The sequence below is a fragment of the Pinus tabuliformis genome, chromosome 5_1, assembly GCF_031772625.1.
Source record: "Pinus tabuliformis cultivar Carrire ecotype Pingquan chromosome 5_1, CPIR1, whole genome shotgun sequence".
Taxonomy (NCBI): Eukaryota; Viridiplantae; Streptophyta; class Pinopsida; order Pinales; family Pinaceae; genus Pinus; species Pinus tabuliformis.
This window is the reverse complement of record NC_142305.1, coordinates 532,848,834-532,861,228: the sequence shown is the minus strand read 5'-3', so window position 1 is coordinate 532,861,228 and position 12,395 is coordinate 532,848,834. Positions and strand designations below refer to the sequence as shown.

General features: G+C 36.6%; 1 pseudogene; it reads right to left on the bottom strand.

Annotated features, from left to right (window-relative positions):
* Positions 1-4,656: 4,656 nt before the first annotated feature.
* On the bottom strand, positions 4,657-11,936 carry LOC149165898 (kinesin-like protein KIN-14L; annotated as a pseudogene).
* Between the last annotated feature and the right edge of the window lie 459 nt (positions 11,937-12,395).

The following is a 12,395-nucleotide window of genomic DNA, read 5'->3' as shown; positions in this document are numbered from 1 at the left end:
TAACTCTCTCCTTTATTTATAAATACCAAAAGAACTCTATTTTCTATACCTGTGTCATGTTGATGCTTATGTATTTCAATGCCATGTTGACTCATTGATTAGAGATATTGGATTATGCTATGTGGATATTGTAGTTCCCTTGCTTGTTTTAGTCTTTGTTGTAGGTTCCATTTATAATGTGAGGAGCTAGAGTTGGAGCTCACAAGCAAGGAGAAGAAGAGGACTTACTACAGATTCCAAGTAGGTCTATTTTCTGTATTCTAGTCTCTTTGAGGAAAACATAGACCTTTTTTTCTCTGTTGTTCTAGATCATACCACTAGATATAGGGAGTTCCTTTTTGTCTGCAGAAGTGAATTTTCCATATAAAAAATTGGTGACCATACTGGGGTACGAGATTTCCCTTAGTGGTTTCCTTAGCCTTATCATTTTTTTACATTTCAAAGTGACCTTAATTGACTTATTTAGACAATAATTGACCTTAAGAAAACACAATTTTTGAGCTTGGCAGGGTTTCTTGAGTTGTATCTTGACCAAATTAGCCCCAGCGCACTCTCTGTTTTGAGACAGAGCGCCCCGATGCAATGTATTCTATCTGGAAGTGTGATGGTTCACACTGGTACCCACTCTGCACCTGCGGTGATCCAGTAGAATGCAAAAATTTGCATTTCTTTGCCTTGCTCTTCAGTTTGCTTTGGTCCATAAGGTTTTCTTGAGCCTTTGAATTTGTTTGTATCTCTGTAAAACCATCATAGTGTTTACATTTGGATTTTTTTTCCTTTGATGAGAGTGTGTTTAATTTTTCTTTCTTCTTGTCATTAGGGTTGTAAACACTTAAGCTTGATTGTTGATTTGATAAAAGGAATTTTCATATTACAGTTGCAATCTGTGTGAGTTCTTTTGGTCAATGATCTCACTTCATTTTCATTTTCAATGCATTTGAAATTGAAAAGGAAAAGGAAAGGAAAAACTCAGTTTCTTAACAATTTTCTGAGTGTTTTTGCTTTCATTTTTGTGTATGAGTGTTAATTGCCTTTAAATGTCATCTCTTTTGATCTTTGGAATTTTCACCCAATTTCAATTTGAGTCCTCTGTTAATGAAATCTCAAATTACATTTGATTTCATTGGGAATTTCCTTTACACGATTGGTTCTTTCATTGTGTTAGTGAATGAAGGTATTGTTTGTTCATAAGTAGTCTTGTTATATTGTTCTTTCATTGATTTGGAATCATCCTGTGTTTGTTTTGAAGAATACTCTTGCATAGATTACATTTGCATACTTTTCAGGGGAATCGTGCATAGATTACATTGCATGGTTTGGTATCATTTATAGCCTTGAATTGAATTCGAATAGTGAATGAAAGATATAGTTAGGAAGCTCTTGATTGTTGCAGCAATGTTTGTTCTTCCTTCCCGTAGATAGATCTTCATCGAAATAAAAAAAGTTCTTGTTATCATACTAGTTACATCATAGGAAATTCGAGTGAATTCATACCATGAGCCTTAAAATTGAAACTTAATCGAAGATCAACTTTAAAATTCATTCAATCAATCTAAAGAGCATTTGGAACATTAATGACACACATAGAGGTCTAGGTTAGAGATGCATTCTGACGTCTTTAAATGAAGGAGTTGTTGTTACTTGTGTACGTTACATTCTGGGGGTAGTCGGTATTCCATGTACGTAAATATATTGGATCATTCTCCACGTACCTTCGAGTATATCAGATGGTGTTCCCCATATGAAAATTATATTGGAATACTTATTATTGTACATGACACATTATGCATCACTACCACAGACTGTGCTTCCATGTAGCTCCAGGTATATTTTGGAAGTCCCCATTAGGTTGTTATCCTGCCATCAGTAACTGAGTCGAACACCTTGTTATCTGTGATACATCGAACACAACATTTAATAATATTGCATGCATGTACTGGAAATGATATTCCACAATTCACGATGACTTGGTAATCCTTATCTGCCTAGTTACCCTTTTATTTTATTTTGTGTCTTTAATTTCTAAAATCAATTAATTGACCGCGAAACAAAATTCTCACCATGGAACAACTCCTTAGTAAATCTTAGGTTGAGACTAATGGCAACAATTTATGAGTACACCAGTCAAGGAAACCCCTTTAACAGGAATCCTGGTCCTTTTCCTTCTTTTGGAAATATTGGTGCTCTTTCTATGGCAACGTTGTCCCTTCCCATATTCACCATTGGTTTACCAACTTGGTTGTTTTAGACCTCCTTGGTTCCAAATGTCCAAACTTCTTCTCAACCAAGTAGTCCTCCACCTGAACAACATCTACCTCAAGTTGATCCTAAATTTGACACTTTTCCTTCTTCACCTTTTATTCCTTCATCCTTTTCTTCCTCCTCGCCTGGTGAAAGTCTTAATTCAAGTAACTAGGAATCTCATAAGAAGAAGAAAAGGATGACGAAGAAGAAGCAAAATAAGAAGGGGGCAACCAAGAAAACATTTCTATGAATGCAAATGATGTTAATAAATATTCAAAGCCCCGTAAAGTGAAGTTCCCTTACAAGATTTGTGAGGTTGACCACCTTCTTAGATATTGCCTTGGTATTCCACAGGTATTAGAAGTGTGGTCCGTCAGCTCACATCAACCCTTGTCATCAGCCTTTGGAAATCATGTTAGTGATAAACCATCAACTAGTGATAATAAGGTCCACAGGAAAAAGGGTAAAGTTAAGTTTCCATGTAGGTTATGTGAAGGGAATCATCTTATTCACCTTTGTCCTTACATGAATGAAGCCTCAAAAGTGTTGGAAAAACTCACAACTTCTCAGCCACAACCTCCGGCTGGTTACCATAAGCTTTCTCCCAATCCTCCACTAGTTGATGAAGTGATTTATTTGAATCCAATCAATCCCACTCTCTTTGAACATGAATCCCATGAGTCTGTTCCTAACCAACCATTGGTCGATAAAATGGTTGACTTGATTCCACCTTCAATTGATTGTACTTTTCTTGAAGAGAGTGAAGTTCATATTTCTCAGGTTCTTATTGTTTCTTCAGATCCTATTGAACAAGTGGACATTTCTCCTACTATCATGAAACACCCTCCAAGTAATGACTCACTTGGTCAAATTATTCCATAGGTGCAAGTAATTCAACCTATTTATAGCATGCCACAGGTGCCAAGTAGTCAGCATGTTCCAAGAATTTCGCAAATTCCAACAGGGAAACTATTACAAGGAATGCCCAAGATCTTGTTGGTCAGATAAAAATCATGCAACAACCTTATTCAGACCGATATAAGGTCAACCTTTTCAACAATATCAGGGCTTTCCTGAGACTGGACAACCTGGTATGGGTTATCTTAGTTATCAAAACAACTAGTATCAAGGTGGGATGCAAATGTCAGCAACAAAACCCATCCCATCCTCTCCTAGATATCCCTCACCAGCAGTTAACCTTCCACCACAAGGTCACTGAACTACCTAGGGGTCGAAGTAGAGTTCCTTCTATTATGTGAAGCTCGTTAAAAATAAAACAAGGTTACTAGATTAGATTTCCTTTTCCTATGTCAAGCTCGTTAAAAAATGAAACAAGGTCCCTTGAGCATAGTTATTTTACAATGTCTAGCTCGTTAAAAAATGAAACAAATCCCCTTCCAATTCGAATCTTTGATTAGATCTCGTAAATGCCAAGTCAATTCTTTCAATTGATCTCGTAAATTAACCTTCATTCCATCCTCCTATTAGTAATCAATAGTCTACTTAGGTGAATAAAATGAAGCTTGGGGGCATGTCCTGATAATTGTGTAATTATGTTGGGGGCATGAAAACCAATCTCAAGCATAGTTTTCCTTTATTTCAAGCTTGTGTAAAAATGAAACCACTCACACTTTATCCCTTGTGATTGCCACTTTTTATCAACCTATTTTTGTCATATGAGCCTTGGTTTTCTCATTCCAGCGTCACCATCTTCTTGGTCGATCATTCGCTTTCACTTGGTGTTTTACTCTTTCCTGAGGAACTGCTGCGATGAGTGGTTTTATTAGCCAGCCTCTTGACCTTTGCATGTTTTGAGCAGTTCCATCATGACCGAAACCAATTGTTACCCTTTGTACCACTTGGTCCTCCAGGAGGAATCCTCTTTGAGCTCTTTTCAAAATCCCAAAATGTGAAAAGTTTGTCGAGCACTTGTCTTTTTGAACTCATTAAAGTAAATAAAAAGATATCTTCCCAGTATAAGTTTAACCCTTTTTCAGACTGGGATGGACTATTTATGAAAAAGGAATACTTTATTCAAACGTGACTAAAAGGTTCTCTTGAGTATCTTTTTCTGCCTTTCCAGAGTCAAGAGACTAAATATTCAAAAAAGAACCTTTGGAGTTTTCTTTTTTCCCTCTTTTTCAAACTCTCTAAACATGAAAAATAAGTTGAGTTACACATTCGTTGGACTCGTAAAATCATCAAACAACGTTGGACTCGTCAAACATGATGGGACCGAACCACTCCTTCTTAGGGTTCATTAAAAATACTCAAAAGGATTCATATGAAGGATGAACTTATAGATCAAACATATGTTATCCTCCTCAAGCTTGTCAAAAATAAAGAGGTACTGACCAAAATTGGTTGGGGAAACTAGGGAAATAGGGTACTTAATCTATTACTGGCAGTGAGTCACTCTTGAACATGACACTCTTTCACTTCATCTATGTGAATGTTGGGTTGGGTAATCTGCTTGCCTCTTTGGTTACTCACATCATATCAAAAGCCTTCATAATCAGTTTTTTGCCAATGCTGCCATTTTCATTCAATGTCGCCAACATGTTCAAAAGAAATTCCACCCTCAGTTGACATTTGTTACAATACCTTAAGCCTTACTTGATACCCTTTTCGTGTCGTTGATGAGGGATACATCAAGGCCCTCCTGTGACGAGTCATTTCCTATTGATGTCAGCTCATTATCCAAGAAGTTGACTTAGAAACTCCTTCCAATACCTTGAAGCTTGCATACCTCAATGGAAATTTTCCTCTCTCTCAACGACAGGTCATCATCATTAGCCTTCGACCATAAGAGTCTATGTGGTGTTCGACTTGAACTCATTCATTCACACCAAATAGATTGTATTTTAGTACCTTGAGAGCCATTATCATTATCAGTGGTTTCTCTCACACTTGTTAATGGCTTACATCATTGGCCGGTAATCAGATGGTGTCTACCATGTTCAACTCTAGCTCATTTATTCGCATGGTTAGACTCATACTATCGAGTGATGAGGTAGAAGACCCTAGATCTAGTTCCATCCATCTGTGCTGTAATTTCAGGATTGATACTAGGTTATAAAGTATGATGGCTATGATCATTCAAACTCTCATCCAAGCATGGGTCACACTTTGTCACCAGTGGATGAGACTTCTTAATCATTGTACACGTATTATTGGCTTATATGCTGAGCATGGGTATGCCTCCCTCAGCAATGATATCATGATGATAATATGTATTGTTACAGATGATGATCTCGGCCTAATTTGTTCTTGATCTGGACTTGTCATAGGGTAAAGCACTTCAGTCCTCACCCACTACCTCTAACTTTGTACTTTACGGGGCAATCCATTATGGGTCATTTTGTCACATCTGCTCAATCAACATCCTTGAACACTTTGTCATTGTCCCTTTGCAAATCCCTAAGCATAACCTCTCCAAAAAGTCTAAGTTTCTAGGTCAATCAACTCAAAAACCATGTTTTTAGCCCCAACACAGTCTGCATGCTTGTCCACCTGCGATGGTTGCAAGTTTCAAAACTGAGCATCTGTGCTGATTAGCACAGGTTTCTCTACTCTCTAGGTGTAATGATTCTATATTTTCGGGAAAATTAAAAAATATTTTTGAATCTTATCCTTCCAAAAGCTTATAAGGTGGTTTTAACCATTTACCATGGATAGAGATCTCAAATTCCTATATGATCCTACTCTAGTGGTCTTATCTCTTATCCCTAGAGCTTATCCTCCCTCATATGTGGATCTCAAGCCTAGATTGGTAAATCCTAAACTACCACTTTCACCCTATAAATTTACTGCCTCCCATAGAGTCTGGGTTGGCTTTTGGAGATTATTAGTGCCCTCATGCTACTACTTTGAGCTTAAGGAGTCATCATCCATTTATGCATTAGGGTTGAGTGTGAAGGTTTGCTTTGTGGCAAGGAAGGAAAAGACAATTTGGGAGACATTTACAAAGTCAACTTGTATATATGGTTGTAGCTCTCCTTTATTTATTAATACAAAAAATAATTTGTTTTCATATACTTGTGTCATGTTGATGCTTATGTATTTCAATGCCATGTTGACCCATTGATTAGAGATATTGGATTATGCTATGAGGATATTGTAGTTCACTTGCTTCTTTTAGTCTTTGTTGCAAGTTCCATTTATTGTGTGAGGAGCTAGAATTGGAGCTCACAAGAAAGGAGAAGAAGAGGACTTACTACAAATTCTAGGTTAGTCTCTTTTCTGTATTCCAGTCTCTCAAAGGAAAACATAGATCTTTTTGTTCTTTGTTGTTCTAGATCAGATCACTAGATCTACGGAGTTCATTTTTGTCCACATAAGAGAATTTTCCATATAACACTTTCCAAACTATTTCCAATGAGGGTGACTACAAAGCAGTGCTTGTTGTTAAGACTTGTGTATCGAAAAACTTCCTTTTCATCATGTTCTTATTTAGAATGGCCTTATGTTCAGGACTATAAAAAACCTCTATTGGTGGAATTTCCTCAATTTTCAACTGAATTGGATAGTTGGATATGTTGGAATTTTCTCCACACTAGGCCGAGAGATAATAGGTGTTTTAGCAATGACATGTGGTTGTGTAAGAGCGGTCTTTAAAGAATTAGGAGACACATCCATTAACTATTATCCAACGATAGTGAAAGCATTTGTTTCAGGCATTGCTGCTTTTTTCCCCTGTTGAACCGACACTAAAGTAATTTATTACAAATATTTGCCAATATTTAATGATATCGTTAACCAATGTATTCTCTGGAGTAGTTTGCTCTGCAGAATACACTGAAGAAACCTAAACATGAGTGGAAATTTGAGGAGTGATCTGTTGTGAAGAAGAATTGGCAGCTTTTTTTGATATGCCATCACCTTCCAGCAACTTCAACAAGTGTAAAGGTAAGGTGGACCTTATGGTGTCCCTGAAGACTAAGAAATGTTGATAGTTGTAAGGCAACAATTACTTGGATTTATTACAGATAGATAAATAAGAAAGAGGGTAAGTTGTAACGCCTACTTAATCTTATCATGAAAAATTTACTAGGGTTTAAATCACCTTAAAATATTGACTTATAACTATCAAGAAATATTGGTACATACCTACATTGGTGAAACTGTAAATTTAGTACTGATATAAATTTTATCCCCAATTTACCTCCCCAAATTTTTAAATTTTGTGAAGACATAGTCCTCTCCAATTAATTACCAAATTATATATATTCATGCCTCATTCCCAAAATGTCCTCTCATATTTACTTGGGAGAAGACATATTCCTCTCCAATTAATTACCAAATTATATATATTCATACCCCATTCCCAAAATGTCCTCTCATATTTATTTGGGAGAAGACATGGTCCTCTCCAATTAACTACCAATTTATATATTCATCTCTCATCCCCAAAATGTCCTCTCATATTTACTTGGGAGAAGACATGGTCCTCTCCAATTAATTATCAATTTATATATTCATCTCTCATCTCCAAAATGTCCTCTCATATTTACTTGGGAGAATACATGGTCCTCTCCAATTAATTACCCAATTTTATATTCATATCACATCCCCAAATGTCCTCTCATGTTTACTTGGGAGAAGAGAAGTCAAATGTAAGGATCAGGGAGAAGTTATGACATTAATGAGAGGTGGTTGAGGTGGAGAAGAGAAGGGGGCATAAAAGGGGAAGGATGAAGGGAGGAGGGGGATCCTTGGTCTTGCTTTTGTTTTGGTTTGGTTGTGGTTTTTGAGAAAAAAATTTGGTAGGAAGGTGAAGAAGGAGAGTATTGTTTATCTTGGACACACACACACTGCATCTGGTTGGACTTGGGCTCGGAGGGCTAGGGAACCTGTGGAGGTTTCTTGGGCTAGGAATTACTTCCTAGTTGGCTAGGAGGTAAATCCAGTCGGTAGTCAAGAGGAGCATCCCAGCAGGATCAGGAGCTCAGGGGCATCTCAACCAGGATATCGGAACAGGGATTCCTTTATTTATATATTACTCACGTAAGTAATTGAAATGAAATGCTCATTATTTAATTGTAGGGAATAAATTTTAATCGATGGTAAATTATCATCATTTAAATGTTTAAGTTGCAAATAAATTATTGCCCATTTTATTGTATTTGTATTAGAGAATTTAGTTCTGGTAGAGGACCCTAGGAAGGAGTCTTACATGTGGTATCAGAGCCTAGGTTCAAAATCTGGACCTTGAAGCCTACCTCCTTTAAAAATAAAAATAAATAATTAAATAAATTACATCATTTGGTTATAAGAAACTCATCACACCCACATTCATCTTTATCATATCCTCTTGAACCTTTCCTTGCGACCTTTTGTAGGCCTCCTAATGAACTTTTCTCAGTGATCCGCTCAAAAAGCTTCTCATTCTCCTCATGCAAACACTTAATAAGTTGATCCCTTTTGGCAAGTTCTTCATCTAGCTCTTAGCTACCAATAAAGCATTAGTCTCTGAATTACCTTCTTCTTTTTTTTTGTTGAATCACCCTTCCAATGACCATCAGCACCTTCAATTGTCTTAGTAGCCTGAGCTTTAGCAAGCTTATTTTCCAGTTCTTTAACTTTGGTCTCGAGAATTTGAATCACAGTTGTGTGTTCTTGCAACTAGATCTTATGTTCCTGTTCAACCTTCATAATATGTGCTACTTGATTTCTTAGTTGTGCATTTTGTTATTTTTCATATTTCTATTTCTCTTGTATCATTACACTCTCTATCTTTAGATCTGCTTGCAATGCAAATGCAACTTTCCAAGCTTTTTTTTACTTCGTTGAATAAGAGAAGAGATTGATCATCTGCCTCTTTCAGTGCTTTCTCTAAACGCATAACGTCTTGCCTTGCCTCTGAAATTTCCTTTTCTTTTTCATATATCTCCTTGTGAGCTTCATTTGCCACATCTCTCCACTTCTTTATGGTATCATGATTTCGGAGACTCAGTTCAACATTTCGAGCTCTTGTAGCAAATTAAGAGACGATATTGTCTCATGTACTTCTACATGGCTAGGACTCACGTTAACAATAATCAAAGTCTTGGAATCGCCACCTAAAGAATCTGAGAGCATTTGAGTGAGCCTTGATTTATCATAAGGTATGTGGTCCTTCTTTGATGTCAAAGCAATTAAAACATCCCCCAACGCAGACAATGATTTATTTGCATGCAACAACTCTTTGAGGTAGTCCCCATTAGCTTCCTCCTTAGGAAAACACTCAATTCTAGCTAAATCAACCAGTGAAAGCTTGCTATATTGGCACTCCCCAGTGAGGTTGCTAGACAATTGTATATGAATTGTAACAACCAAATGAGAATAGCAGCATTCTTCAACATTCATGGCGTCCATTCCTCGGTTTTGTATTCCTAATTTTAGCACACTCAAAAAGTCAGTTGGATTTTAACTTTTTCCTGTACAAGTTCAATAGAAAACTCTGTTGGACCCATACATATTTTTGAGGGATTTCCACTGGTGTTGAAAAGTAAATCATGAACCTCCTCATTGTGGAGCTCAAACATTGTAACATGGAAGTCGAATTTAGAAGAATATGCATTAGCATTAGAAAAAATCGAATAGCTCCTCAAACGCCCTAAAATAAAGTCCGCGATCATGGCTTGAACCTTCCATTGTATATGTTTGCCTAGAGCCCATTTGGCCATAAGAAAATACAGAGACGTTGTATCCATCAAAAGCATACCGTACTAAAGGCTAAACATCTTGAAAGAAATCCCCATGGCCAACATGAGGTCCATAAACTCTGTCAAAATCAAAATCCTTTTTAGAACTTGTAAGAGGATCACCACCAAGATTCATACGTACCGTAAAATCGTCAGGAAATTCTATTACTGGTACACCCTCATCCTCAAACAGAGGATGAACACGACAAAATGCCCTTATATTTCTTTTTATAGTTAGTAATTCATTAAATAGTTTCTTCCTTTCTGATACCAATGGAGTGATTCTGACCTTAGTTTCTAGAGCAATCTGATCTAGCTTGCGAGCTTTCTCCACAAGTACACTCAAATGTCGTGTAACTCGAGCAATTTCACATTTGAGTACTCTTCTTTTCTTAATTCAAGGTATTCTTTGTATGTTTTATTTCCATAAATTCCTATACATTTTGGTTAATCTATTGTTGCATCCCATAAAAATGTATTCAAAGGATGGCATTGTTCCATAGCTGGGGACTCTGACGATGATGGATGTTGATTTGGGGAGATATATGCATCTTCGAACACTCATATAACACGAATCATTTATAGTGTATTACATTTTATTTGCTTCTTCTTTTGCCATCTTCAAAAAAGGGATGTAGTAACTATGTACCAGTTCCAAACCTATCCTCAAACCGGGATGATTTTGTGCCACTGTATGTGCCCTTTTTCTTAATCAAAGAAGTGTGCCTTCCAGGAGATGCTTCAAGACCTCCAGCATCAAAACCCTTGACCTCAAGTTTGAATTAATATCTACTCCAGAAAGAACATTACCACTTCTGAAATTCTTTACTTTTCGTAGGCTTAAGGAGCGTAACTTGTTATTTCATGGGCTTGAATTCTTATGGAGTTCCTCCTAGACTTTCTATTAGCAGGAGACGATGCAGATGATTGACTCGAAGATCTCTGATGTGTCTCATTATATCCCTAGGAAGATGAGCTCGCATACTCATTTACAGCCAAATACTGATCTTCACTAGTCTTCAAACCCGAAACTTTATGTGGACTCTCAAGTGATAAAGGTATGGCTATGTCAAAAAGAGGATTATATGACATGACCAGAGGAATGGAATATTCATTGTTACATTTTGAAGATAGTGGTGTCAGAAGTCTCTTCAGCTCTGAAACCTTCTCTTCCATAGCAACCATATTATTCTTAAATCTCATGATTGTAGCATTCTTTTCTTATCGATATCTTCTGAAACAGCTAATCTCTTGCAACTTGTATCCTTTTACTTTTGGGTCAAAGTTATTTCCCTTTTGGTAGCATATTTCTGCTCATTTTCCTTCCTCGAACAAAAATTCACCTTCCCTTCCATAGCAACTATATCATCCTTAAGTCCCATGGTCATGGCATTCTTTTTCTTGCAGATGTCTTCCGGAACAGCTAGTCTCTTGTCACTTGCATCCTTTGACTTCTGAACTGCCAAAGTTATTTCCTTAATGGTAGCATCTTTCTGCTTACATTCCTTCCTTAAACAGGCAATTTCCTCTTCTTTTCTGCAAAATTCAACTTATTCTCGATACCCTACTTGACAGCCTCAGCTAGCTTTTCTTCTGCATCTTTTCTATATTTCTCACATAATTTGAGATTCTCCTTTAGGCTTGCCAACTGCAACTCTAGGTTAGCTACTTTTTCTAATGCAATTTCTAGTTTTTCCAATGGCTTTTCCATGACTAGTTCCTGAGAATCACCATTAGGTCGAGAATTTTCTACATCAAGAGGTGCAGTTATCTTATCCACGCTCCTTTTCACTGCAGCTCCTATGGCAGAAGGTACATCAGCTTCAGTTGAATGCCAAGTATTATGATCTGAATATGATGTAACAGAGGATGACCAGTCTGAGAAATCCAATAATCGACGTTCCTCTTGTTCTCTAACAGTCGGGAGCATCTTAGCAGATGCATCTTCATCAGTTTCATCTTGTCATGAAGCCTTTCTGTAAAGACATGTATATATCCAACAACCATATTTTAATGATCACAAACACTTTATAAATTTACCACGTGTAATGTCAATGAGTTGGTGTAAAGAGTCATCTGATGATGTCCGGGCATGTCAGATACTTACATTATATGCCAAAAACCTTTATTCAAGATCTACATATCTTTTGTACAAATGCTAATAAGAAATGATATAATAATGTTTTATCGATTTATTTATTAAGTATTTTGTACAAATGCTAATGAGAATTGATATAATAATGTTTTATCAAATTATTTATTAAGTAGTGCTGTGGAACATATATGGGATACATATCTGAATATTAACTATTTAAATCGATTATTGTGATGTCTAGATCTGGATGTCATATAAACTAGCAAGAAAAAATATATGGGATCTATACATCCCAAAGATTCAAACAAAACATGCATCGTTATGCCTAGAATCGGAATATGGTTTGAGTATCCAAGACCCAATATACTAAA